Genomic DNA, 26,531 nt, shown 5'->3' on the forward strand with positions numbered 1-26,531 from the left:
AATGAAGCATTGGCTTAGTTGATGTTTCATTCACTTAAAAGTCACTCAGCATTATTTGACCATGCTAAATAAGTACGTTTGGAATTGCTCAAGCCTTTCTAGCTAGTGAAAACTAAGCAAGATAGAATTCCAGAAGGGCAACAAGAGATGCCTTTTTTGATTAAGGAAGTACCTGAAGCAAGAGTTATTTTAATTCCCATGAACTCCCTCATAACAGTCCCCCTCTGGCGAGTATATAAGGAATACAGTTACTGGAGGTTAACAACAGTCTTGGTGATTAAACAAGTTTGTTTCCCCAATTGTTTCAGCTGCACCTACATAAGTCAGAGCTTTGCAGGGAACTCAACAAACCTGGTAAAACTCATACACCATTGCAGACTCAGCTAGCGCACTCTTTTCAATGCCAGTTTGAGAGTCCAGACAGGTGCAATTTACATTTTCATGGCAAGGAACCCAGTCCAGTATACATATACCATTTTGCCACACAGATATTTGAGTTCACTAGCATATTACCATAACCTATTAGGGCAGACTTGAACTTGATAACCATTAAAAGAAAGTTAATATCATACATTAATGATGTGATACTAGCACATGAAAAATTATTAGTGAATTGAAAATCAAGTCCAGAAATAGATTAAAGTACATAAAGGAATTTATTATATGAAAAGGTGGCACTTTAATTCAGTAATGGAATGATGTATTATTTAATAAATGATGTTGAGCCATGATCCTACCTGATTATAAAACATTTAAGCCTCATATTTTGTATCTGTATAAATTCCTAGTTGGTAAAATATTTTAAAATATAAAACGTGAAATCTTGAAGTTAACAGACATTATGGGATAATGTTTATGTAAATTTGTAACTGGAAATTCCTTTCAAAATATGACACATACCCAAACTGTCAAAGAAAAAAAATTCATAAATTTGACTGCATCAAAAGCAACATAAGGATAAAGAAAATTCCTTTCATGTCTGATTTTGCAGAGAGGCAACATCTGTAGCGATTAAAAACATGGACCCTCGTTGGGCACGGTGGCTCACACCTGTAATCCCAGTGCTTTGGGAGGCCGAGGCGGGCAGATCACAAGGTCAGGAGATTGAGACCATCCTGGTCAACATGGTGAAACTCCGTCTCTACTAAAATACAAAAAAATTTTATTGTGTGGTGGTGCATATCTATAGCCCCAGCTACTCAGGAGGTTGAGGCAGGGGAATTGCTTGAACCCAGGAGGCAGAGGCTGCAGTGAGCCGAGATTGCCCACTGCATTCCAGCCTGATGACAGAGCAAGACTCCACATCAAAAAGTACAAAAACAAAAACAAAACAAACATGGACTCAGTGCTGGTAGGCTAGCTGAAATCAAACTACAGCTCCCCTGCTTACGGGCTTTAATCCCCCCTGTGCCTTAAGTTTCTCATCTGTAGAGGGAAGGTTATATTAGAATTTACCATACTGGATTGTTGGGACTGGTAATTGAGCTAGTATGTGTAAAACACTAGAACAATTGCAAAACATATCATTTGTTATTTTATTATTCCAGCATCCAGCAAAATTATCAGTATACAACATTTGGAGCCCGAAGAAGGAAAGAAAGAAGAACAAGAATTCTGTAACACATTGGGTTTTCATTTTGCTTAAGTTTCTGAAAAGAACAAGTATAGTTACTACATAATTGTGCCAACAATTCCATTCTGGCCTTATTTCTTCCTTACCTCTAAATGGATTCTTCTTTTTAGGTTCTTCTTCTTTAGGCACAACTTATCCTTTCTGATTTATTTATTCTTTAAAAATTGTAATCAATGGCTTTAAGTAGGTGGGGGTATAAATTATATATAGAGAAAGTTATCGAATATGTAAACAATTAGTTCAATTGAAATATATTGTATAACTTTTAGGAAGAACCCTTCTTATACCTCTATCTTCAATTTGTTCCAAGTCTCTACTGATTCTTTCTTTCAAAGAAAGAATTTAATTATTTCATAATAAAGAGAATAATTTATCTTTATTATGCTCATGGCATCACCTGACGCTGAGAGTTCAACTTTTACTCTGTCTCACTTTAACCTTTTAATAGCATCTCTTCCAAGAAATACTGGAGTGTTTTGGCATTTCTAAAGCAGATCGAAAATTAAAATAAATTGTATATAGCATATATATTGAAAGCACTTTTACAAAAATACTAACAGTGAGAAAATTATGACAGCAGAAGAGATCTGATTGAACCAACTCTTATCTTGCTTTTAACCTTCAAATTGCCCTGGGATTGGGCCAAGCTAACTTGGGGAGAAATTTAGTTTATAGTTTAAATGATAATATCCATTCCACAAAACTAAACCACCTTTGTAAAAGTAATGAAAGTTCACCAGGTTAGGAGCATGAACAGAACCTGAATTCTGCTAAGGTGTAGACATAAACAACTACCAGCCATTATTCCAGAGGTCACAAGATTTGGAACTTCCCCAATCACTCCTCAAATAATATCACTGCTGTAGAACCTAAAATTAGAATTTTGAGATGTCTTTTCATGTTTTTGCATTTCTGACAATCAGTAGCCCCACCTGAACCTATGCCTCCTGACTCAACTGGTCCTGGGCCACCCCTCCCCACCCCAAAGCAAACTCAGCTCACAAGGACCATTGTTCACAGCCCTATGATTGCATCCACAACAAATCAGCACCACCCATTCCTTTGCCTACCAAACTATCCTTGAAAAACTTTAGCCTCCTAATATTTAGGGAGGCTGATACAAGTAATCAAAGCTCTGGCTTCCTTATTAAAGTTCTGGTCTCCTTTTTAGCTGGCTGTATGCACATTAACCTCTTTCTCTATTGCAATTCCCTGTATTGATAAATTGGCTCTATGTGGGCAGCAAGCAAAATGAACCCATTGGGAATTTCACAGTATCACCTAACATTCCTTCCTGAAGTTTTTTCATAGCTCCCCAGCATTTCTTCCAGGATTTGAGGATACCCACAATTTCTCCCACATGCTGTCAAGCTCAACTTCTCTTAATACTTCTCAAAACAGACCTTTCAGCATATCACTTTCACCATCACAAGCCAGGGTCATGCCCAATCTCAATTATGTACTCCTTTCATATCCCCTTTCTCTCCACCTATTTGAATGGTTTGTATTCTCAAAGGTCAGTGTGTGACCCTTGAAAGCCTTAACAAACTCTTCATCCATTAAACAGGTTTCCTCATTCTATTTCAAGTTCTGTTGTATAAAGATGAACAGATCATAGTCTATGCCCTAGTGGGGTTTGTATTCTAGAAGGAGCCAGCAGGCTAATGGATTTCTGATAGAGAATGAGATGGTAGTGTCTGTGCATATATAAGGCACAAGAGACATGCAATGGAGGAAGGACCTTGCTTTGTGTGAGACCAAGAAAGATACTGGAGAAAAAGGGCATTTGGACTAACCAGTAAAAAACAATTAGAAGAATGCTAAGTGAAGGAACTAAAAAATATTTTACCCTAAAATGTATTTTAAGATGGTTGCCACATGGCCAGTGGACTAAAGTGGCCCTGCAAAGCTATCTTTTGTGAAGGAAATTTAGATCCGTAGAGAATCTCCATTAATGCAGCCGACCTTCTCTTTATAGGCCTTTTCTGGATCTAGAAGAGAATAAATGACAGTCTGACGCCCTTAAAGTTCTGAAAAAAGTCATTTACCACCTCTTCTCTCTGAGGGCTGCTATCTGTGAGATTTCATCCACATAACAAGACCCCCTTTGCGAGCCAAGCCTCTTTCTTTCTCCCCCACATTACCTGTTGATACGGTTAGGCTTTGTGTCTCCTCCCAAATATCATCAAATATCATCTTGAATTGTAGTTCTCATAATCCCTACATGTCACAGGAAGGACACGGTCAAGGGTAATTTAATCATGGGATCAGTTACTTTCATGTGGTATGAGTTCTTATGAGATCTAATGGTTTTATAAGGGGCTTACCTTTCCTTCTCCTCTGCACTTCTCCTTGCTACCTCCATGTGAAGAAGGACATGTTTGTCTCCCCTTCTGCCATGGTTGTAAGTTTCCCAAGGCTTCCCCAGGGATGCTGAACTGTGAGTCAATTAAACCTCTTTCCTTTATGAATTACCCAGTCTCAGGTATTTCTTCACAGTAGCATGAGAACGAACCAACACACCTGTCTTGCCACTAAAACCTGATTCCTGTTTTGGCCATGCTCTGAGCCCTCATTCTTTCTGTGACCTCAAGATGATGTATAAGCTTCTGTATCTCATTGAGGGGTTGAGTTTTCATTCTGAAGGCTCTTGGGTATACTTGTTAAATAAATGTGTATGCCTTTTCTCCTACTAATAAATCTGCCTTGAGTCAGTGATTTTTCGGTGAGGAAAATCTTTCCTCCATTACACTTCTGTGGTACCTTATTTACACATGGGCTCTATCATCTCATTCTCTATCAGAACTTCATGTGTCTATTGGCTCCTTCTAGAATACGAACTACATGAGGACAGAGATTTCCAGGTTCCTCAGGCTCCACATAAGCTCACAAGAGACATCCCTTCATTTCCAGAAAGAGAGAATATCATGAAGGTAATCTGTTCTTTCCTTGAATAATTGCTTTTTCCTGAATGCCCATGGCACTAAAGAAGACCTTATTTAGGACCATAATCATGTGAGGCTTTGATTTAAAAACAGGCATGGTGGCTTACTCCTGTAATCCCAGCACTTTGGAAGGCTGAGGCAGGTGGATCACCTGAGGTCAGGAGTTTGAAACCAGCCTGGTCAGCATGCTGAAACTGTCTTTACTAAACATACAAAATTAGCTGGGTGTGGTGGCACACTTCAGTAATCCCAGCTACTTGGGAGGCTGAGGCGGGAGAATTACTTGAACCTGGGAGGTGGAGGTTGCAGTGAGCTGAGATTGTGCCATTGCATTCTAGCCTGGGCAACAAGAGTGAAACTCCAACTTAGATGAATAAATACATAAAATTAAAATAAAAACTCTTTATGAATGCAATTTCTGTGTAAATGTAACTAGACCCAGTTTCAGCTGCTGGCTGCTGGAAAGCCAATGCATAAGAGCAAGGGCCGGTGGGAGGAAAAGTAGTTCTACTTGGAAAGCCAGCACACCAAGAAGATAACCTTGCTTTGTGTGAGGCCAAGAAAGACATTGGAGAAAAATGGCATTTGGACTAACCAGTAAAGAACAAATAGAAGAATGCTAAGTGAAGGAAATAAACACATTTCACCCCAAAATATATTTCTTTGCCATATTTTAACTAGTGAACTAGCACCTGAAGTGCCATCTTAAATTTTAAAATTCACCCATAGGGTTTTGAAAGAGAAACTTGGCATGGGACACCCTGGGGCAGGGTGTAGAGTCTGCATGTCCTGTTATGATGGCTACCTTGGGTGTCTGGAGGTTTGGGTGGCATTAGTTTGACTTCAGCCCAATGGTGGTTCAAGATTTCTCCTAAGTGAGAGGATTTCTCAGGGCTCTGTGCCTGGTTTATTTCAAGATTAGCCTCTGGAATTTCTTAAGCAAGATTACAACTAGATAAACATGTATTACCAGAGGGGAGTGTGCAGAGAGGGGAGGAATGAAGAGGTGAGAGGGGAGGAAAGGAAGACAAAGTGGGTGATTTTAAAAATTGAAGTCCAGAGTTACATAAGTAGCTGTAAGTTAAGAAATATGTCTTTCATATTCCTCTCAATGCTTCTAAAAAAATCTTTAATAAGTGACACACACAAAAAAATGCTGTTAGATGTTTTAGCTCAGAATGTATGAAAAAGATTTTAACAAAATGTCAATAAAGTATATTACACATTTTGATATTTAGAAAGGCAGATCAAAAACTGTGATCCAAGTTACTCTACCTCAGCCTGTACGACATTTTTGAAGACAGACACAGCTCAAGCCCAGATGATGCTTTGTTCCTTAAAAACAGTGAGTCACTGCTAACGGTTTCAAGGTGCACCAGAGTGATGGGAATTAACACAGCTTGGAATGACCTAGGAATCTGGTTAGCTCAATGACCACCCAGAATATACACAATGAATCATAAGCTTCCTTATTTCTCACACTCAAAAACAGGAACATTCTTTTTTTCCTGCCAGCATTCCAGCTAATTGAAACATGCATTTCTCCACTAGAGGCCTTAGCCCTATCAGAAGCTCTCCCAAAATGATATCAAGATGAGAAACAGACAAGTGACAGTGGCCCTCCCATGTCACATGATACCCAGAGACTGAAGTCATGTGACACTGAAACCAAGGAAAGTCAAACAAGAGGTGACTCATATAGGAACACCAGGGTGAGAAAAGGGAAATAATCATTTTCTATATATTGGGATTTCTTACTAGAAAAACACAATGATATAATTTAGTAATTGCATTTGTGTCATGTAAACAAAAACAAGGAAATAATCTCATAATCACAAAGGCTCCTCAGCTGGGTATAAAAGGGACATGTAGCAAGGAGACTCACAAACTCAGGAAACTAACTCTCCTGGAAACCCACCCAGAACATCCACCTTCTAACACCATGGTTAGCTCCTGTTGTGGTTCCGTCTGCTCTGACCAGGGCTGTGGCCTGGAGACCTGCTGCCGCCCCTGCTGCTGCCAGACCACCTGCTGCAGGACCACCTGCTGCCGCCCCAGCTGCTGTGTGTCCAGCTGCTGCAGACCCCAATGCTGCCAGTCTGTATGCTGCCAGCCAACATGCTGCCGCCCCAGTTGCTGCATCTCCAGCTGCTGCCGCCCCTCTTGCTGTGAATCCAGTTGCTGCCGCCCCAGCTGCTGCCAGACCACCTGCTGCAGGACCACCTGCTGCCGACCCAGCTGCTGCATCTCCAGCTGTTGCAGACCCCAGTGCCACCAGTCTGTGTGCTGCCAGCCCACCTGCTGTGTCTCCAGCTGCTGCCGCCCCTCTTGCTGTGAATCCAGCTGCTGCCGCCCCTGCTGCTGCCTGCGTCCAGTCTGTGGCCAAGTCTCCTGCCACACCACTTGTTATCGTCCCACCTGTGTTATCTCCACCTGCCCCCGCCCTATGTGCTGTGCCTCCTCTTGCTGCTGAGCTCCTTTCCTGAACCTGCCTTCTCCCCTTCATTTCACTCATGACAGAAGCAAACCTTGCGCATCTCATAGACAACTCAGGAGAGGCCATCCCCACCAACTGTGTTCATATCCTGGACATATATCTAGGATATATGTCCTAGATATACATCTAGAATATATGTTCCCCATGTTGACCCAAGTATGAAATTAGATGTTATTTACAGCAAGAAATTAAAAGAATTTACAAAATTGTATACCCTATATTTTTATTTATGGATACCAAGTCCTTCTGTTCCAAATATGGAAATTCTTGCAGGGCTAGTCGAGGCAAGGATGTCTCACTCTCAGATCTGAAAGTCTGATGGTTTCACCCTATACTTCCTTTTAGAGCAATGTTTGTGTATCTTATTTTTGCTGATTCTGAATAAAACTCCACTTTCATCACATAGAAATACAATGTTCTTTTTGCATTGCTTTGTAATGATTGTCCTCAGTTCCTGAGAAATTATAACCAAAACACAACTGTAGTTACATAGAATGAATAAATTCTAAAAATTTAATATACAACATGTTGACTACAGCTAATAATACTGTACTATATGCTCGAACTTGCTAAGTGAGTAGATATGAAGTGTTTTCACAGACACACACAAAGGCAACTATGTGAGGCAATGGATATGTTATTAGCTTGCCTTTAGTAATCCTTTTACAGTGTATATCAAAATATTATATTGTACATCTTAAATAATATATATATGTGATTTTATAATAAAATAAGTAAAAGCAACAGGGGAAAAACAACACACACTTTCCCAAAAAGAACAGGAAGCCTAAAATCTAACAGAAATAATGGAAGTGAGAAGACAACGAAGAGACATCTTGTGAAGGAAAAGACTGCCGATAGAGAATTATATGCCCAGAGAGACAAAAAAGATAATGAAATTAAGTTATTTTCAGGAAAACAAAATGAGAGAATATGTTAACACCAAACTTTACTAAAAGAAATAGACTAGGCCAGGCTCTGTGGCTTACGCCTGTAATCAGCACTTTGGGAGATCAAAGTGGGTGGATCACTTTGAGGCCAGGAGTTCGAGAGCAGCCTGATCAACATGGTGAAACGCTGTCTTTACTAAAAATACAAAAATTAGCCAGGCATGGTGGTGGGTGCCTATAATCCCAGCTACTCGGGAGACTGAGATAGGGGGATTGCTTGAACCCACGAGGAAGAGGTTGCAGTGAGCTGAGATCACACTACCGCATTCCAGGCTGGGTGACAGAGCAAGACTCTGTCTCAAAAAAAAAAAAAAAAAAAAAAAAAAAAGGCAGGAAATTGACACATTAATGCAAAGTGATAGAAATGATGATCCCAACAAAGAGTAATTCTATGTTGTTCTTTTCCAAATCAGTCATTTTCTATATTCCATTTCTTCATTATGATTTCCATTTCTTAAATTTTTATTTATTAGTCTTAAGTTCTGGGATACATGTGCAGAACATGCAGGTTTGTTACATAGGTATACATGTGCCATGGTGGTTTGCCGCACCCATCAACCTGTCATCTAGGTTTTAAGCCCAGCATGCATTAGGTATTTGTCCTAATGCCCTCCCTCCCCTTCCCCACTCCCCAGTTTCCATTTTTTGTTTACCTTTTAAACCCATTTATATATAGTCTCCTTCAGAATCTTCATTTATCTCAATTCCTGGGGGTTATATTCCCTTTTCCTATGTCTACTATAATACTCGTGATAAATTATTTTCTTACACATTTTGTAATATTTGCCTCTGCATTTATCTTATGCAGAAATTGACGACTGTGGGCATCCTATACAGCTTGCGTGTGGTTTCTTAGAGGTTTATTTCCCCTTGTGCTTAGTGTTTTCTGATTTTGAGTTTTTTCTTTTGGGAGGCAGGGATTCCTTCTGTGTATTATTCCTTTTGCTTTTGTTTCTGATTATTTCAAGGACATGTACTATTTAGTATCAGCAGTCTCCCACCTTGAGATGCCTTCATTATGCGTATAGTGTGAATTAGAAAGCTTGGTGATACTGCATGGTTTAGTTTTTCATGACTTTATTACCACATAAAATTCCTGTGGGCAGACTAAGGTTTTTTTGTCAGCATCTTATGCACAAGAATGCTTTCAGAATGTAAATTTTAAGTTTACATCCTTCTCTTTTGGCATCAAAAGGGATCTTGGCATCATGAGACCAATTTGCCCAAACAGCATTCTTAAGAATGTGAACTTCATATAAGGGTCTTACTTCCTAGATCCTGCCTTGTGACAATTTCAGGTCCCATTTCTTGTACCTGCCTGAGTTTTAACCACCAGCCTCCAATTCTGAGGGCTTGTAACTAGAAGCCAAATTTTCCCACAGGCCACAGGACATCAGCTAGTGTTTGCCGTTTGAGTTCCCTCTTAGTTTCTGAAAAATGAGAGTTTTTCTCTACTTTTTTCAAGTTCAACTACATGATTGAATTTTTTTGGTAATTTTTGAAGCATTTATGCTTGCTTGTACCAGGAAATGGGACTGTCAGTATCAACTCAGTCAGCCACTTTGCCAGAAGTTCTTTATTTTCAGAGATCCAAGGAGATAAAAGATTTACTGTGTTAAAAATATTTTTAAAGGGTTTTTATAGTAGATGCTCCCACGAAGTAAATTTTATTATATATTTCAGCATTTCCTCCAAAAGTCCCAAACTCCTCACTCATATTATACTAAAAATTGTTAAATTAAGTTTAACCTAAAGCTACCTCTTTACATATTTTAGGTATGGCTATAAAGGTTTCTCTATGCATAGTAAACTGGAACCTAACTGGATGTGTAAGCAAACTGTAACCTACTTTTCCAGCAACTATCCAGGTCTACAGCAGCCCAGTTTTGGCCAATCAAAGTTGGCCAACTGTTTAAACCATGTTCAACTAAGGCAAACATTGAGCTGTAACCAACCCAGTGATTTCTGTCCCTCATTTTAGTTTTCTGGACATCACTTTCCTTTTCATTTTTCTTTTCTTTCTTTCTTTTTTTTTTTAAGATTAAGGCTGCCTTTAATAATTGAGGTGTGTGATCACATTTTTTATTTAAAATTCTTTTATTTTTTATACTGTAAGTTCTGAGGCACATGTGCAGAACGTGCAGGTTTGTCACATAGGTATGCACATGCCATGCTGTTCTGTTGCACCCATGAGCCCATCATCTACATTAGGTATTTCTCCTAATGCTATTCCTCCCTTAGCCCTAGCCCCCCACCCCCGACACGTGTGTGGTGTTTCCTTCCCTGTGTCCATGTGTTCTCATTGTTCAACTCCCACTTATGAGTGGGAAATGTGGTGTTTTGTTTTCTGTTCTTGTGTTAGTTTGCTGAGAATGATGGTTTCCAGCTTCATCCATGTCCCTGCAAAGGACGTGAACTCATCCTTTTTAATGGCTAAATAGTATTCCATGGTGTATATGTGCCACATCTTCTCTATCCAGTCTGTTGAGGGGCATTAGTTCAATTCTTCATCTTGCTCTTCAGATATTTAATAGAATGTCATATGGTTGCAGTTGCAACTACTCAAATCACTTTCCTTTTTCTATCCATAAAAGTTATTCTACCAAATGGCAGCCAAGGAGTTGCTCTGAACCTGTGCTGGTCTGGCAGCTGCCCAATTCATGAATTACTCTTTGATGAATTAAAATCTGTTAAATTTAATTTGTCTAGATTTTTCTTTTAACACACCAAAGAAAAAATACTTTTTCAATCCTAAGTCCTTTTATTTTTAAACTTTTTATTTTTGAAAATATTTCAAACTTACAGAAGTTACAAGAATAATATAAAGAATTCCTTTTGTCACATATTCTTCACCTAAATTCAACATTTGGCCACACCTGATTTCTCTCTCTTTCTAGGGAGATGACATGGATAGAGATAGACTAATGTCCTAAGACTAAGGACATTTTCTTGTATATCCACAGTACAGATATCAATTAAATTAAATGTTGACACAATATTATTACCTAATATACACACTATATCCAAATGTTGCCATTTTCTGATAATATTTAATAGAGCAATTTTTATACATGTCCAGACATTGTATTTAGATATCAGGTCTCTTTAATTAATTTAGATCTGAAATACTTACTCAGACCATCTTTATATTAGATGGCTCTAACATTTTCTAAGACAGCTGGCCAGTCATTATGTGGAGTATTTCTTAGTCTGAGTTTATCTGATGTTTCCCCATGATTATATTCAGGTTTTGCATTTTAACAGAAACACATAAATAATGCGTCCCTTCAGTGTATGACTTCAGGAGATATGTTCCAGTTTGTCCATTATTAATGATAACTTTGATCCTATGATCAAGGGTATGTTCTCATGTTTCTCCACAATAAAGTTAACATTTTCCCTTTGAAACAAATAAACAATTATTAGGGAACATTTTGAAGTATATAAATATTCTGTTCCCCATCAAACTTCCAACCAATAGTTATAGCATTCATTGATGATATTTACTTGATCAAATTTTATTATAATGGTTGTAAATGGTGATTTTGAAACTCCCTTATTCCTTCTGCATTTACTCACTGACATTCTACTGTCATGGATAACTTTCTCGTCTTCCTTTTTTATTTCTCCATTTAATTCATATCAATATGGAGTCATCGAACCTTAATTTTATTTGATGGGTTATAATGTATTCCTGCTGGTATTCATTTTGGTGCCCGAGTTCCCGAGTTGTCCCATATTCGGCCAGTGAGAGTTTCTTCAGAGTATCTCCAAATGCCTATTCACATTTTAAAACAATGAGTCATTGGTAACAGTTTCAAATGTTATAAAGGAAATGATACGTGGTGCATACTTTGAAGAAGTCTAGAGAGTCCACTATCTAATGAGCATTTATGACTCACAAATAGGATATGTCTTCCTCATTGCACACAGGTAACTAACTCACAAAGATGAGCTTTTTTTAAATTTTATTTTTGTTTGTTTTTATTTCCTTGCTCTAATTCTGCTTCTCTTTGACATCAAAATAGATCTTGGCATCATGAGAACAATTTGCCCAAACAGGATCATGGCATGATACACAGATCACAGGTATATACCAGTGACTGAATCCATGTGATGGGCCCTCTTGAGAAGACACAGTAGACAAATAAAGAAATAGGCAAGGTAATTCAGTGAGAAAGTCCGGATTGCAAAATCTTAACACACTAGGAAAGGGAAATCATATTTTCCTTCATCTTAAAATATTTAACCAGAAAAACGTAATGACCTAATTTCATGAATAATGTTCTATAGGTGCGTTTTAAACTTTCCCTCTACTGTCTAAAGATCTGAGAATTTGAGTCTCTGGAAAAAAGTTACAGCAGACAGATCAACAGGAGAAAAGGCATGCAAATTTTTTACACGCATATACAGAGCCTCACAAACTGTAAGAGTCGAAGAAGGGTCAATGATGGAAGTTTGTATAGCATCAGAATAGGGTCTTGGGGATTCTTAGGGGAGGTGTCTACAAGCTATGGGAGGGTGAGGGGAAGAAATATATGGTGAAAAAAGGTTGTCTTGCTATGAGGTAAAGTCTTTCAGGTAGCAGCCTTCAAAAGAAGGCAAAGCCTCTCTGGGGATGATGTCAACATTTAGCCACTTTTCCTGTTATATATCTTTTCTGGATGTCTTCAGGCAGATACGGGAACCACAGAGAACACCTCTGCTTATATTTGCTGTTCCCCACTATTCCCCAATCAACATACCAAAGCATTATATTTTTGGGTTTTGTTTTCTCAGCCCCAACATCTCCATAAGAAAATCAAGTAGAAAATGATCCAGGACATGGTCACAGCAGCTTCAGCAAAGTATAAAAAAGGACAGGCAGCAAAGGGACTTTCAGATTCACAAAACTCACTCTCTTACCAATATATACATATTGAGAATTGTTATATCTTCTTGCTGAATTGATCCCCTTATTATTATATAATAACTTCCTTTCTCTGTTTTTACTGTTATTGATTTTAGGTTTGTTTTATCTGCTATAAGTAGAGCTACTCCTGTTGGAAAAATAAGCTCATAATGGTCAAAATTGAGACATATATTATAAAAGCGTTTAATTTAAAAGAAAAATATAGATCGTGGATCCAAGATGGCCGTTTAGGAACAGCTCAGGATTGCAGCTCCCAGTGAAAGCTCAGAGGCTGCTGCAGGTGATCCCCAGGCAAGCAGGGCCTGGAGTGGACCTCAGCAGATCTACAGCAGAGGGGCCAGACTGTTAGAAGGAAAACTAATAAACAGAGATAACCTCATCATCAACAAACAGAACGTACGCTCAGGGACCCAATCTGAAAGCCAGCAACTACAAAGACGACAGGTGGATAAATCCATAAAGATGGGAAGAAACCAGTGCAAAAAGGATGAAAACACCCGAAACCAGAACACCTCTCCTCCTACAAGGGATCACAACTCCTCACCAGCAAGGGAACAAGGTTGGATGGAGAACCAGTGTGATCAAATGACAGAATCAGACTTCAGAAGGTGGGTAGTAGGAAACTTCTGTGAACTAAAAGAACATGTTCTAACCCAATGCAAAGAAACTGACAACCTTGAAAAAAGATTTGACGAAATGCTAATGAGAATGGACAAAATAGAAAGGAATATAAGTGAATTGATGGAGCTGAAAAATACAACACGAGAACTTCGCAAAGCATGCACAAGTATCAACAGCAGAATTGACTAAGCAAAAGAAAGGATATCAGAGGTCGAAGATAACTCAATGAAATAAAACGGGAAGGCAAGAATAGAGAAAAAAGGGTAAAAAGGAATGAACAAAGTCTCCAAGAAATGTGGGACTATGTGGAAAGACTTAATCTACGTTTGATAGGTGTACCTGAATGCGACAAAGAGAATGAATCCAAGCTGGAAAATACTCTTCAGGATATTATCCAGGAAAACTTCCCCAACCTAGCAAGGCAGGCAAATATTCAAGTCCAGGAAATACAGAGAACACCACAAAGATATTCCTCAAGAAGAGGAACCCCAAGGCACATAATCGTCAGATTCACCAGGGTTGAAATGAAGGAGAAAATACTAAGGGCAGCCAGAGAGAGATGTCGGGTTACCCGCAAAGGGAAACCCATCAGACTCACAGCAGATCTCTCAGCAGAAACCCTGCAAGCCAGAAGAGAGTGGGGGCCAATATTCAACATCCTTAAAGAAAAGAACTTTCAACCCAGAATCTCCTATCCAGCCAAACTAAGCTTCATAAGTGAAGGAAAAATAAAATCCTTTGTGAGCATGCAAGTACTCAGAGATTTCGTCACCACCAGGCCAGCTTTACAAGAGCTCCTGAAAGAGGCTCTACACATATAAAGAACAACCAGTACCAGCCACTCCAAAAACATGCCAAATGGTAAAGAGAATCAACACAATGAAGAATCTGCATCAACTAATGGGCAAAGCAGCCAGCTAGCACCAAAATGGCAGTATCAAACTCACACATAACAATATTAACCCTAAATGTAAATGGACTAAATGCCCCAATCAAAAGACACAAACTGGCAAATTGGATAAAAAGCCAAAACCCATCAGTGTGCTGTATCCAGGAAACCCATCTCACATGCAAGGATACACAAAGGCTCAAAATAAAGGGATGGAGGAAGATTTACCAAGCAAATGGAGAGCAAAAAAAAAGCAGGAGTTGCAATTCTCATCTCTGATAAATTAGACTTTAAAGCAACAAAGATCAAAAGAGACAAAGAAGGACATTACATAATGGTAAAAGGATCAATGCAACAAGAAGAGCTAATGATCCTAAATATATACGCACCCAATACAGGAGCACCCAGATACATAAGGCAAGTTCTTAATGACTTACAAAGAGACTTAGACTCCCACACAATTATACTGGGAGACTATAACACCCCATTGTCAATATTAGACAGATGAACCAGACAGAAAATTAACAAGGATATCCAGGACTTGAACTCAGACCTGGACCAAGCAAACCTAATAGACATTTACAGAACTCTCCACCCCAAATCCACAGAATATACATTCTTCTCAGCACCACATCACACCTACTCTAAAATTGACCACATAATTGGGAGTAAATCACTCCTCAGCAAATGCAAAAGAACAGAAATCATAGCAAACAGTCTCTCAGACCACAGTGCAATCAAGCTAGAAACTCAGAATTCAAAAACTAACCCAGAACCGCACAGCTTCATGGAAACTGAACAACTTGCTCTTGAATGTTAACTGGATAAACAATGAAATGAAGACAAAAATAAAGATGTTCTTCGAAACCAACCAGAATGAAGACACAACATACCAGAATCTCTGGGACACATTTAAAGCAATCTCTAGAGGAAAATATATAGCAATAAGTGCCCACATGAGAAGCAAGGAGAGATCAAAAATTGACACTCTATCATCAAAATTGAAAGAGCTAGAGGAGCAAGTTCAAAAAAACTCAAAGTCTAGCAGAAGACAAGAAATAGCTAAGATCAGAGCAGAACTGAAGGAGATAAAGACACAAAAAACCCTTCAAAAAATCAATAAATCCAGGAGCTGGTTTTTTGAAAAGATCAACAAAATAGACAGACCACTAGCCAGATTAATAAAAAAGAAAATAGAGAATAACCAAATGGATGCAATAAAAAACAATAAAGGGGATATCACCACAGATTCCACAGAAATTCAAACCATCATCAGAGATTATTACAAACAACTCTATGCACATAAACTAGTAAACCTGGAAGAAAAGGATAAATTCCTGGACACGTGCCTCTTCCCAAGCCTAAACCAGGAAGAAGCCGAAACCCTGAACAGACCCATAACAAGGTCTGAAGTTGAGGCAGCAATTAAGAGATTACTACCCAAAAAAAGCCCAGGTCCAGACGGGTTCACAGCCAAATTCTACCAGACATACAAAGAAGAGCTGGTACCATTCCTTCTGAAACTATTCCAAACAATACAAAAAGAGGGAATTCTTCCCAAATCATTTTATGAGGCCAACATCATCCTGATTCCAAAACCCGGCAGAGACTCAACAAGAAAAGAAAACTTCAGGCCAATATCCATGATGAACATAGACACAAAAATCTTCAATAAAATACTGGCAAGCTGATTGCAACAGCACATCAAAAAGCTTATCCACCAAGATCAGGTAGGCTTCACCGCGGGGATGCAAGGCTGGTTCAACATGTGCAAGTCTATAAACGTAATTCACCACAGAAACAGAACCGAAGACAAAAACCACATGATTATCTCAACTGATGCAGAGAAGGCCTTTGACAAAATTCAACAGCCCTTTATGCTAAAAACCCTCAATAAGCTAGGTATTGAAAGGGATGCATCTCAAAATAATAAAAGCTGTTTATGACAAACCAACAGCCAATATCACACTGAATGGGCAAAAACTGGAAGCATTCCCCTTGAAATGTGGCACCAGACAAGGATGCCCTCTCTCACCACTCCTATTCAATATAGTACTAGAAGTGCTAGCCAGAGCAATCAGGCAAGAAAAAGAAATAAAGGGTATTCAAATAGGAAAGGAGGAAGTCAAATTGTCTCTATTTGCAGATGACATGATTGTATATCTAGAAGACCCCATCGTCTCAGCCCCAAATCCCCTGAAACTGATAAGCAACTTCAGCAAAGTCTCAGGATACAAAATCAATGTGCAAAAATCACATGCATTCCTATACACCAATCACAGACTTAAAGAGAGTCAAATCAAGAACGAACTGCCATTCACAATTGCCACAAAGAGAATAAAATACCGAGGAATACAACTAACAAGGAACGTAAAGGACCTCTTCAAGGAGAAATACAAGCCACTGCTCAACAAAATAAGAGAGGGCACAAACAGATGGAGAAACATTCCATGTTCATGGTTAGGAAGAATCAATATTGTGAAAATGGCCATACTGCCCAAAGTAATTTACAGATTCAACACTATCCCCATCAAGCTACCAATGACTTTCTTCACAGAACTGGAAAAAACCACCTTAAACTTCATGTGGAACCAAAAGAGAGCCCGCATAGCCAAGTCAATTCTAAGCAAAAAGAACAAAGCGGGAGGCATCACACTACTGGACTTCAAACTATACTACAAGGCTACAGTAATCAAAACAGCATGGTACTGGTACCAAAGCAGAGATATAGACCAATGGAACAGAACAGAGGTCTCGGAGGCAACACAACATATCTACAACCATCTGATCTTTGACAAACCAGACAAAAACAAGCAATGGGGAAAGGATTCCCCTGTTCAATAAATGGTGTTGGGAAAGCTGGCTAGCCATGTGCAGAAAGCAGAAACTGGACCCCTTCCTGACACCTTACACTAAAATTAACTTCAGATGGATTAAAGATTTAAACATAAGACCTAACACCATAAAAACCCTAGAAGAAAAGCTAGGCAGGACCATTCAGGACATAGGTGTAGGCAAGGACTTCATGACCAAAACACTAAAAGCATTGACAACAAAAGCCAAAATAGATAAATGGGACCTAATCAAACTCCACAGCTTCTGCATAGCAAAAGAAACAGTCATTAGAGTGAATCGGCAACCAACAGAATGGGAAAACATTTTTGCAGTTTACCCATCTGACAAAGGGCTGATATCCAGAATTAAAAAGAACTAAAACAGAGTTACAAGAAAAAAACAAACAAGCCCATTCAAAAGTGGGCAAAGGATATGAACAGATACTTTACAAAAGAAGACATACATGAGGTCAACAAACATATCAAAAAATGCTCATCATCACTGGTCATCGGAGAAATGCAAATCAAAATTACATAGAGATACCATCTCATGCCAGTTAGAATGGCTACCATTAAAAAATCTGGAGACAACAGATGCTGGAGAGGATATGGAGAAATAGTAACACTTTTACACTGTTGGTGGGAGTGTAAATTAGTTCAACCATTGTGGAAGACAGGGTGGCGATTCCTCAAGGACCTAGAAATAGAAATTCCATTTGTCCCAGCAATCCCGTTACTGGGTATATATCCAAAGGATTATAAATCGTTCTACTATAAGGACACGTGCACACAAATGTTCATTGCAGCACTGTTTACAATATCAAAGACCTGGAACCAACCCAAATGCCCATCGATGATAGACTGGACAGGGAAAATGTGGCACATATACACCATGGAATATTATGCAGCCATCAAAAACGATGAGTTAGTGTCCTTTGTAGGGACATGGATGGACCTGGAAGCCATCATTCTCAGCAAACTGATAGAAGAGCAGAAGATCAAACACCGCATGTTCTCACTCATAGGCGGGTGTTGAACAATGAGAACACATGGACACACGGAGGGGAACACTACACAATGGGGTCAGTTGGGGGGAAATAGGGGAGGGACAGTGCGGGGTGGGGAGTTGGGGAGAGATAGCAAGGGGAGAGATGCCAGATGTAGGTGATGGGGAGGAAGGCAGCAAATCACACTGCCACGTGTGTACCTATGCAACAATCTTGCATGTTCTTCACATGTACCCCAAAACCTAAAATGCAATAAAATAAATAGATGGAAAAAAAAAGAAAAATATAGTTATTTAAAATAAAATAATCATTTGAACATCTAGGCAAAATGTTTATGTTAACTAGAAGGAAAGAAAATGATGTTGTTTTCACACATTTTTTTTAATAAAATTTTCAGAAGATAATAGAGTAACACTCAAGGAAAGAAAATGTGAGGCAAGGATTTTAAATTCAGCCAAACTGAACTTCAGGTATAAAGGCCACAAATAAACTATTATAAGCATGAAAAAGCTCAGTGAATATTCTCTCCCATGAGTGTATCCTGAAGAATTTATTAACAAGTGAACTTCACAAAACCAAAATGACTAAAGATATTGGAAGGACATCTACATGAGGTCTGGGTCTATATATATCCTGTGGAATTAAGAATAAGAGTGAATGCTAAGCTTAAGAGAGGATATGTAACAGCAATGTATTGACAGTGCAGCTATCAAAGCATGAAGGAAAGGAGAGCAATTATATATAGTAGAAGTTTGCTGATTACCTTATAGGTATTAACCAGGAATTCACACTTCATGCTCAAGGAGTGAGGAGTAAAGATGTAACTAGATAATTTCAATATTTAGGTAAGCAGAGAATCAACTGACAATTGCTAAAAAATAGAGCTCATGAGGTATATAAAGGTAACCATTAGAAAAAAATACAAACTTTCCTAAATACCAAAAGACATACTGAGAAAGAGAGAATGAGAGAGAAAATTTAAAAGGTGAGAGATTAGAATTTTAAAAGTGAAAGATAGAGAGAGAGAGAAAGATAAAGAGGCAGGGGGGAGAGAGAGAAATATTTAACATATATATAAAGATAACTTATATATAAGTATAATAAAAACGACATAATAAAAGTCAAGCATATTGGTTATATCAATACATATAATAGGCCCAACTCACTTCACACAAAGACTTTCAGACTGGCTTAAAAAAAAGGAAAACTCAACATTATGCTGTATATAAAGAGACACAAGTAAATTGACAAGCATCAGAAAGTTAAAAGTGAAAAGATAAAGACAGAGATACAGATAATGAAAATGCAAATGGAAGAAAGCAGGGGCTGCAATTCTTATATCCCACAAGTTAGACTTATACCAAAAAGCATTGCAGAAGACTAAGTAGGAAAAGGTATTATGTTAAAGGCTACAATCAACATATAAATATAGAGATAAAACTTCACATACAGAAGCTACAGGTAATACAAGAATAAAAATAAGACAAGCCAATAACCAACTACTCCAATCCACTATGGAACTAATGAGAGAACTGTGGAGAAAAATTAATAAGAATATAGAATAAGTAAATGAAATAATAAGGTAGATCCTACAGGGATTTATTGAATATCCCTTGCTTTCGAGTCCAGAATATTATTTTAATAGCAAAAGCCTAGAAATAATCCAGATGTCCATCAGTAGGAGACTAAGTAAGCTCTGTTATGTCCATGAAACAGAATAGTTTTTCACTGAAAATGGAATGAGAAATATCTAAACATACTCCAGTGGAATAAACAATATATCGCTACAAGTGACAGCAAATTGAAACCAAGCATTTCTGGTATGTGACCACTTATCTAACAAATAAAGAAGACATAAATATGTAAATACAGGCACACTTACATTTCAAATAAAGATATGAAGAAAAACTTTAAATTTAAAAAATGATGATTTATGGGGAAAGGAGAGAATATAAGGAGGGAAGAGAAATAGAAGCAAAACCTCCTTCAATAGGCCTCGTTTTTGTAGAATTTATTTTGGAACCATAAAGATTTTGTGTAATTACAAAACAAAATTAAATTTAAAAAGAATTTCCAGAAATTAAAAAAAAACATGAATGATGTACTCATTTTCAAGCATGATGATAACAACATATGAATAAAGTATTCATCTTGGGTGTTTACCTTCCAGCTGGAGACGCGTAGATAAACACCTACCTTCAGGTTACAGTCGGATGTGCTGAGTTAGAGTGCTCTGTGGCACAATGTCAGCCATAAAGGAGGCGAAGATGAGATGTCAGTAAAATAATAAGCCAAGGAAAACATCAGAAAGGAGAGGGCATCTGGCTTGGAACTTAAAGGAAGAGTAAGAATTTATTGTATTGACATGGAAAAAGGAACATTCTAAGGAGAGGTAACAGCACAATCAAAGGTGCAGAATTACTGTTGTTTACACTTTGTAGACTCTTACTGGACACAGCCACTTTAATTCACTTCTGCCTAAACTCAGAGAATAATGAGGACCTCATGTGTTCTTTGAGAATAAAGATCAAGACAATAGTTACAAAGCATTCAACAGAAGATCTGGCACGTGGCAAGCACTCTCATATGTTAACTGTCTATGTTATCTCATTTTTTACTGAAAGTACATGAAACTTGGCTGACCATGGTGGTTCACGCCTGTAATCCCAGCACTTTGGGAGGCCAAGGTGAGTGGATCACTTGAGGCAAGGAATTCAAGACCAGCCAGGCCAACATGGCAAAACCTCATCTCTACTGAAAATACAAAACTTCGCCAGGTGTGGTGGTGCACGACTGCAGTCCCAGCTACTTGGGAGGCTGAGGCACTAGAATCACTTGAGCAGGGAGAGGAGGTTGTCACCAAAATCTTTCCTTTTATTATATTATATGTAAGTGCCTATGGAGACTTAAGAGTAAGGCTTATCTTTTTTTCTGAATAGTGTTGCAACAGGATTTAAAAAAATATTTATTATTTTTCCATAAGTTATTGAGGTACAGGTGGTATTTGGTTACATGAGCAAGCTCTTCAGCGGTGATTTGTGAGATCCTGGTGCATCCATCATTCGAGCAGTATACACTGCACAATACTTACAGTCTTTTATCCCTCACCCCCACCCCCACTCTTTCCCTGAAGTCCTCAAAATCCATTCTTATGCCTTTGCATTCTCATAGCTTAGCCCCCACACATCATTGACAACATACCATGTTTGGTTTTCCATTCCTGATTTACTTCACTTAGAATAATAGTCTCCAATCTCATCCAGACCATTGCAAATGCTGTTAATTCATCCCTTTCTATGGCTGAGTGGTATTCCATCATATACCACAGTTTCTTTATCCTCTTGTTGATTGATGGGCCTTTGGGTTAGTTCCATGATTTTGCAATTGTGAATTGTGTTGCTATAAACATGCATGTGCAAGTATCTTTTTCAAATAATGACTTGGGATTGCTGGATCAAATGGTAGTTCTACTTTTAGTTCTTCAAGGAATCTCTACACTGTTTTCTATAGTGGCTGTACTATTTGACATTCCCACTAGCAGTAGGAAGTGTTCCCTGATCACTGCACCCATGCCAACATCTACTGGTTTTGTTTTGTTTTGTTTTGTTTTAATTTTTTTGATTATGGCTATTCTTGCAGGAGTAAGGTGGTATTGCATTGTGGTTTTTATTCGCATTTCCCTGATCATTAGTGATTTTGAGCATTTCTTTTCATTTTTGGTCATTTGTGTATCTTCTTTTGAGAATTGTCTATGTCTTTGGCTTGCTTTTTGATGGGATTGTTTGGTTTTTTTCTTACTGATTTGTTTGAGTTTGTTATAGATTCTGGATAGTACTCCTTTGTCAGATGTATAAATTGTGAAGATTTTCTCCCACTCTGTGGGTTGTCTGTTTACTCTGCTGACTGCTCCTTTTGCCATGCAAAACCTCTTTAGTTAAATTAGGTCCCAGACAGTTATCTTTGTTTTTATTGCATTTGCTTTTGGGGGATGACACTAAATTTGTAGATTGCTTTTAGCAGTGTGATCATTTTCACCATATTGAGTCTATCCATCCTTGAGCATGGGATGTGTTTTCACTTGTTTGTATCATCTATTACTTCTTTCAGCAGTGTTTGAAAACCCTAAGGACTCCTCCAGAGAGCTCCTAGAACGTATAAAAGAACTCAGCAAAGTTTCCAGATACAAGATTAATGTACACAACTCAGTGGCTCTCCTATGCACCAACAGTGACCAAGTGGAGACTCAAATCAAGAACTCAACCCTTTTTACAATAGCTGCAAAAAAGTTCTTAGGAATATACCTAACAAAGGAGTCAAAAGACCTCTACAAGGAAAACTACAAAACACTGCTGAAAGAAATCATAGATGACACTTTAAAAGATAAAGTACATCAGCATTTCTACTGAGAATTACAGGGTTTTTACTTAACCTCATATCTTTTTCCTGCAAATCTCTTTTCTTCTTTGCCAAAAATAACAGTTCCGGGATGTAATTACTCATTTTACTTATTACATATTGCTTGCACAACAGTCTGGAATAATATTGCCAATACTAAAGACAACAATATAGTTATTGCAAACAAACTTGACAGGTTTTTGAAAAATCATTTTGGTCTTAGGATAGTTACTTTCTCTGAAGTTATGCTCAGTTATATTCCATTGTGCGGTGGTGGTTTTAGTGATTTTGAGAGATTTAAAAAATTTAATATTTTTATAAATATGTAAAATATTTACACAGGTGCAAAGTCAAAGCTACAAAAAAAGATAAATTCAAAAAAATAGCTAGTGTCTATTTCTATCTTTTCTGTTCTAATCCCTTCACCCTCTATGAGTCAACTTCTAAAAAGCAAATACGGGCCACGTGCGGTGGCTCCTGCCTGTAATCCCGGCACTTTGGGAGGCTGAATGGGATGGATCATGAGGTCAGGAATCTGAGACCAGCCTGGCCAACATGGTGAAACCCCATCTCTACTAAAAATACAAAAATTAGCTGGGCGTAGTGGTGGGTGCCTGTAATCTCAACTATTTGGGAGGCTGAGGCAGAGAATTGCTTGAACCCGGAAGGTGGAGGTTGCAGTGAGCCGAGATTGCTCCGCTGCACTCCAGCCTGGGAGACAGAGCGAGACTCCATCTCAAAAACAAAATGAAACAAAACAAAAACCCACAAATATGGTTTATTCTTCCATTATTTTTTCTTTGTTTTTCAGCTACATTAAGTTACAATGACATATAATAAACTGCATATACTTAAAATGCAAATTTGATGTTTTGACAGAAGCCCCTCTTTCCTTTTTTTTTTAAAAAATCTCTTCTCTCTATTCTTCTATCATTTTTAAAGTGTAAGCAAATATACTTTTGATATTTATATCCTAGATTTTTCAGACATATTGTCGTAGAACATTGTACACATTATTCTCTACTGCTTTATTGTCTCTTAACAATATCTCTTGGAGATTAATTTGTAGCAGTGTATAGCGACACTTCTTATTCCTTTTGACAGCAGCTGCATAGTACTCCATCGTGAGAAGGCACCACAGTTTATTCACCAGTACCCTATTGATTGAAGGACACCTGGGTTGTATCCAGTGTTGTAGTTTTCAGTTGTTTTTTCCCAAATAGACCGGTTATAAATAATCTCGCACAACACCTTTCATATACTTTCCTATCTTTGAGATATTTTATGGAATTGGGATAGCTAAGTCAAAGAATAACGCTGCTAGTTATTGCCAAATCCTCACCAGAAAATATGAGCATGCCTATTTTCACATCATCTCCCTCCCAGAGAATGCTGTCAGATTTTGAATTTTTGACAATCTAACAGGTGAGAAGGGCCATACCATATGATGTCATTTCTTTTATTATGCATGAGATTGAGTATATTTATATGGTGATAAAATGTTTGTATTTTAAATTTCCCGTTAGGCTGTTGGTCTGTTTTCTAATCTATTTTTAGAAGTCATTTTTCTTTTTCTTCTCGTTTTTTAAGACAGAGTCTCACTCTGTCACCCAGGCTGAAGTGCAGTGGTACAATTTCGGCTCGCTGCAACCTCTGCCACCCGGGTTCAAGCGAGTCTCCTGCCCCAGCTTCCCAAGTAGCTGGGCAGATGCATGCCACCTCGCCAGCTAATTTTGTTTTGTAGAGATGGGGTTTCACCAAATTGACCAGGTTGGTCTCGAACTCCTATGCTCAAGCAATCCTCCTGCCTTGGCCTCCCAAAATGTTGGGATTACAGGTGTGATCCACCGTGCCCAGTCTCAGAAGTCTTTTATATACTATTAACCCTTTGTCTGTGATATAAATTGAGAGTCTTTTTTCATATTTGGTCATTTGCGTTTTTACTTTGTTTATGATGGTTTCTTACCATGCATCTTTAAAATAAAAATTAAGTTCTGGGATACATATGCAGAATGTGCAGGTTTGTTGCATAGTTATACATATGCCATGGTGGCTTGCCGCACCCATCAACCCATCATCTAGGTTTTAAGCCCCACGTGCATTAGGCATTTGTCCCAATGCTCTCCTTCCCCTTGTCCTCGAGGCTCCGGTGTGTGATGTTCCCCTCCCTGTGTCCATGTGTTTTCATTGTTCAGCTCCCACTTATGAGTGAGAACATACCATGCATATTTTCAATTACAAATAATTGTTTTTAAATATCAGGAGGGATTTAATTGCAAAATGTTTATGTGCAAAATATTCCTTGAACACTCTAGGAGAGACATACTTTCCCTATTATACACCATGTGACTTCAATCTATCTGGGCCTCAAGTATCTTTGATGTGAAGAATTCAAAAAATGTGTGTCTACCTCATAGAATCCTTGTGAGGTATAAACAAGATAACAATCATAGAGGACTCAGAAAATTCCTGACACATATTAAGCACTCAACAAATTATAAATATTAGTATTGCTTCATCTTTCATTGGAAGTGTACAGATTAAATTATACTTGTTATCTTGTTCACTAATCACACAATTCTCTAAATAGTTGTTAAACTCTTTTCTATACATGTTCTTATTTGTCTTGTTTAAATGTCTATAGGACAAACATTAAAACTTGATTCGTTATTTCTCTGTGTATCAAGCAAAATATCTCCAACATATATTGTGAGAGAAAACAGCTTTCGAGTATGAGAAAATATACTATCAATAACACTTCAGTTAAACACATTCATTAGGTATTGGCTTACCAACAAAATAGAACAAAAATATTGACTATGATCCACATCTCTGAAGAACGTGCCAATAATAATTTATAAAGAGACCCATCATGCCAATGTGTTCTTACTTTTAAAAGCAATGAATCATTGCATTATATCTGTTTCAAGCTGAATAGATTCAATAACAAAACACACAGGAATTTAAATGGGATCTTTTATATCACTGGCCAGCCACAAAATACAAAGGAATCACAGTGTTACTCATTATACATACCTCCCATCACCCCCAAAAGATGAAACTTTCATCCCATTTTCCTACCAGCATTCCATGTAATTTATGTTTAACCTCTTTGAGAGCAGAGAAGATTCAGTTATCATAAAATCTATTCTCAACCTGTTATCCTGGAGTCAAATAAATAAAGAATTAACACTCATGAAATTGAATCACACAAAGTCATGTCTATACATGCGAAGACACATGAGGTGAAAGCTGATTCACTTGGCGTAACCAAATTGGATAGCTCATAATAGGAAATCGTGCCTTTCCTATTTATAGAAACATTTACCAGATAAGCACAACTATCTAATTTACTGAAAAAAAGAACTGATGCTCTATTAGTAATATGTAAACGACAAGATTATTTACATGGTCACGGTAGCCCTCAGCAGGGTATAAAAAGCAAAAGAGAGAGCAAGGAGAGATAAAACTCAGAACACTCACTCTCCTGGAAATCCATCCAGAACCTCCACCCTCTGACACCATGGTCAACTCCTGTTGTAGCTCTGACTGCTCTGACCAGGGCTGTGGCCTGGAGAACTGCTGCCGTCCCAGCTGCTGTCAGACCACCTGCTGCAGGACCACCTGCTGCCGCCCCAGCTGCTGCATCTCCAGTTGCTGCAGGCCCAGCTGCTGTGTGTCCAGCTGCTGCAGACCCCAGTGCTGCCAGTCTGTGTGCTGCCAGCCCACCTGCTGCCGCCCCAGCTGCTGCATCTCCAGCTGCTGCCGCCCCTCTTGCTGGGAATCCAGCTGCTGCCGCCGCTCTTGCTGGGAATCCAGCTGCTGCCGCCCCTCTTGCTGGGAATCCA

At 38.4% G+C, this 26,531-nt stretch overlaps 1 pseudogene across 1 annotated transcript in view; it reads left to right on the plus strand.

Annotated features, from left to right (window-relative positions):
- The first annotated feature begins 6,478 nt into the window (after window positions 1–6,478).
- Window positions 6,479–26,531, plus strand: part of LOC116552852 — a 20,680-nt pseudogene continuing 627 nt past the window's right edge. The window contains exons 1-2 of the transcript XR_004269530.1: window positions 6,479–6,952; window positions 26,261–26,531. The exon at window positions 26,261–26,531 is cut by the window's right edge and continues 627 nt beyond it. The product of XR_004269530.1 is annotated as a keratin-associated protein 4-6-like (transcript). The remainder of the gene's footprint in view (window positions 6,953–26,260) is intronic.

The sequence above is a fragment of the Sapajus apella genome, unplaced genomic scaffold (assembly GCF_009761245.1).
Source record: "Sapajus apella isolate SASKATOON/1434 unplaced genomic scaffold, GSC_monkey_1.0 scaffold12, whole genome shotgun sequence".
In the NCBI taxonomy this organism is placed as follows: Eukaryota; Metazoa; Chordata; class Mammalia; order Primates; family Cebidae; genus Sapajus; species Sapajus apella.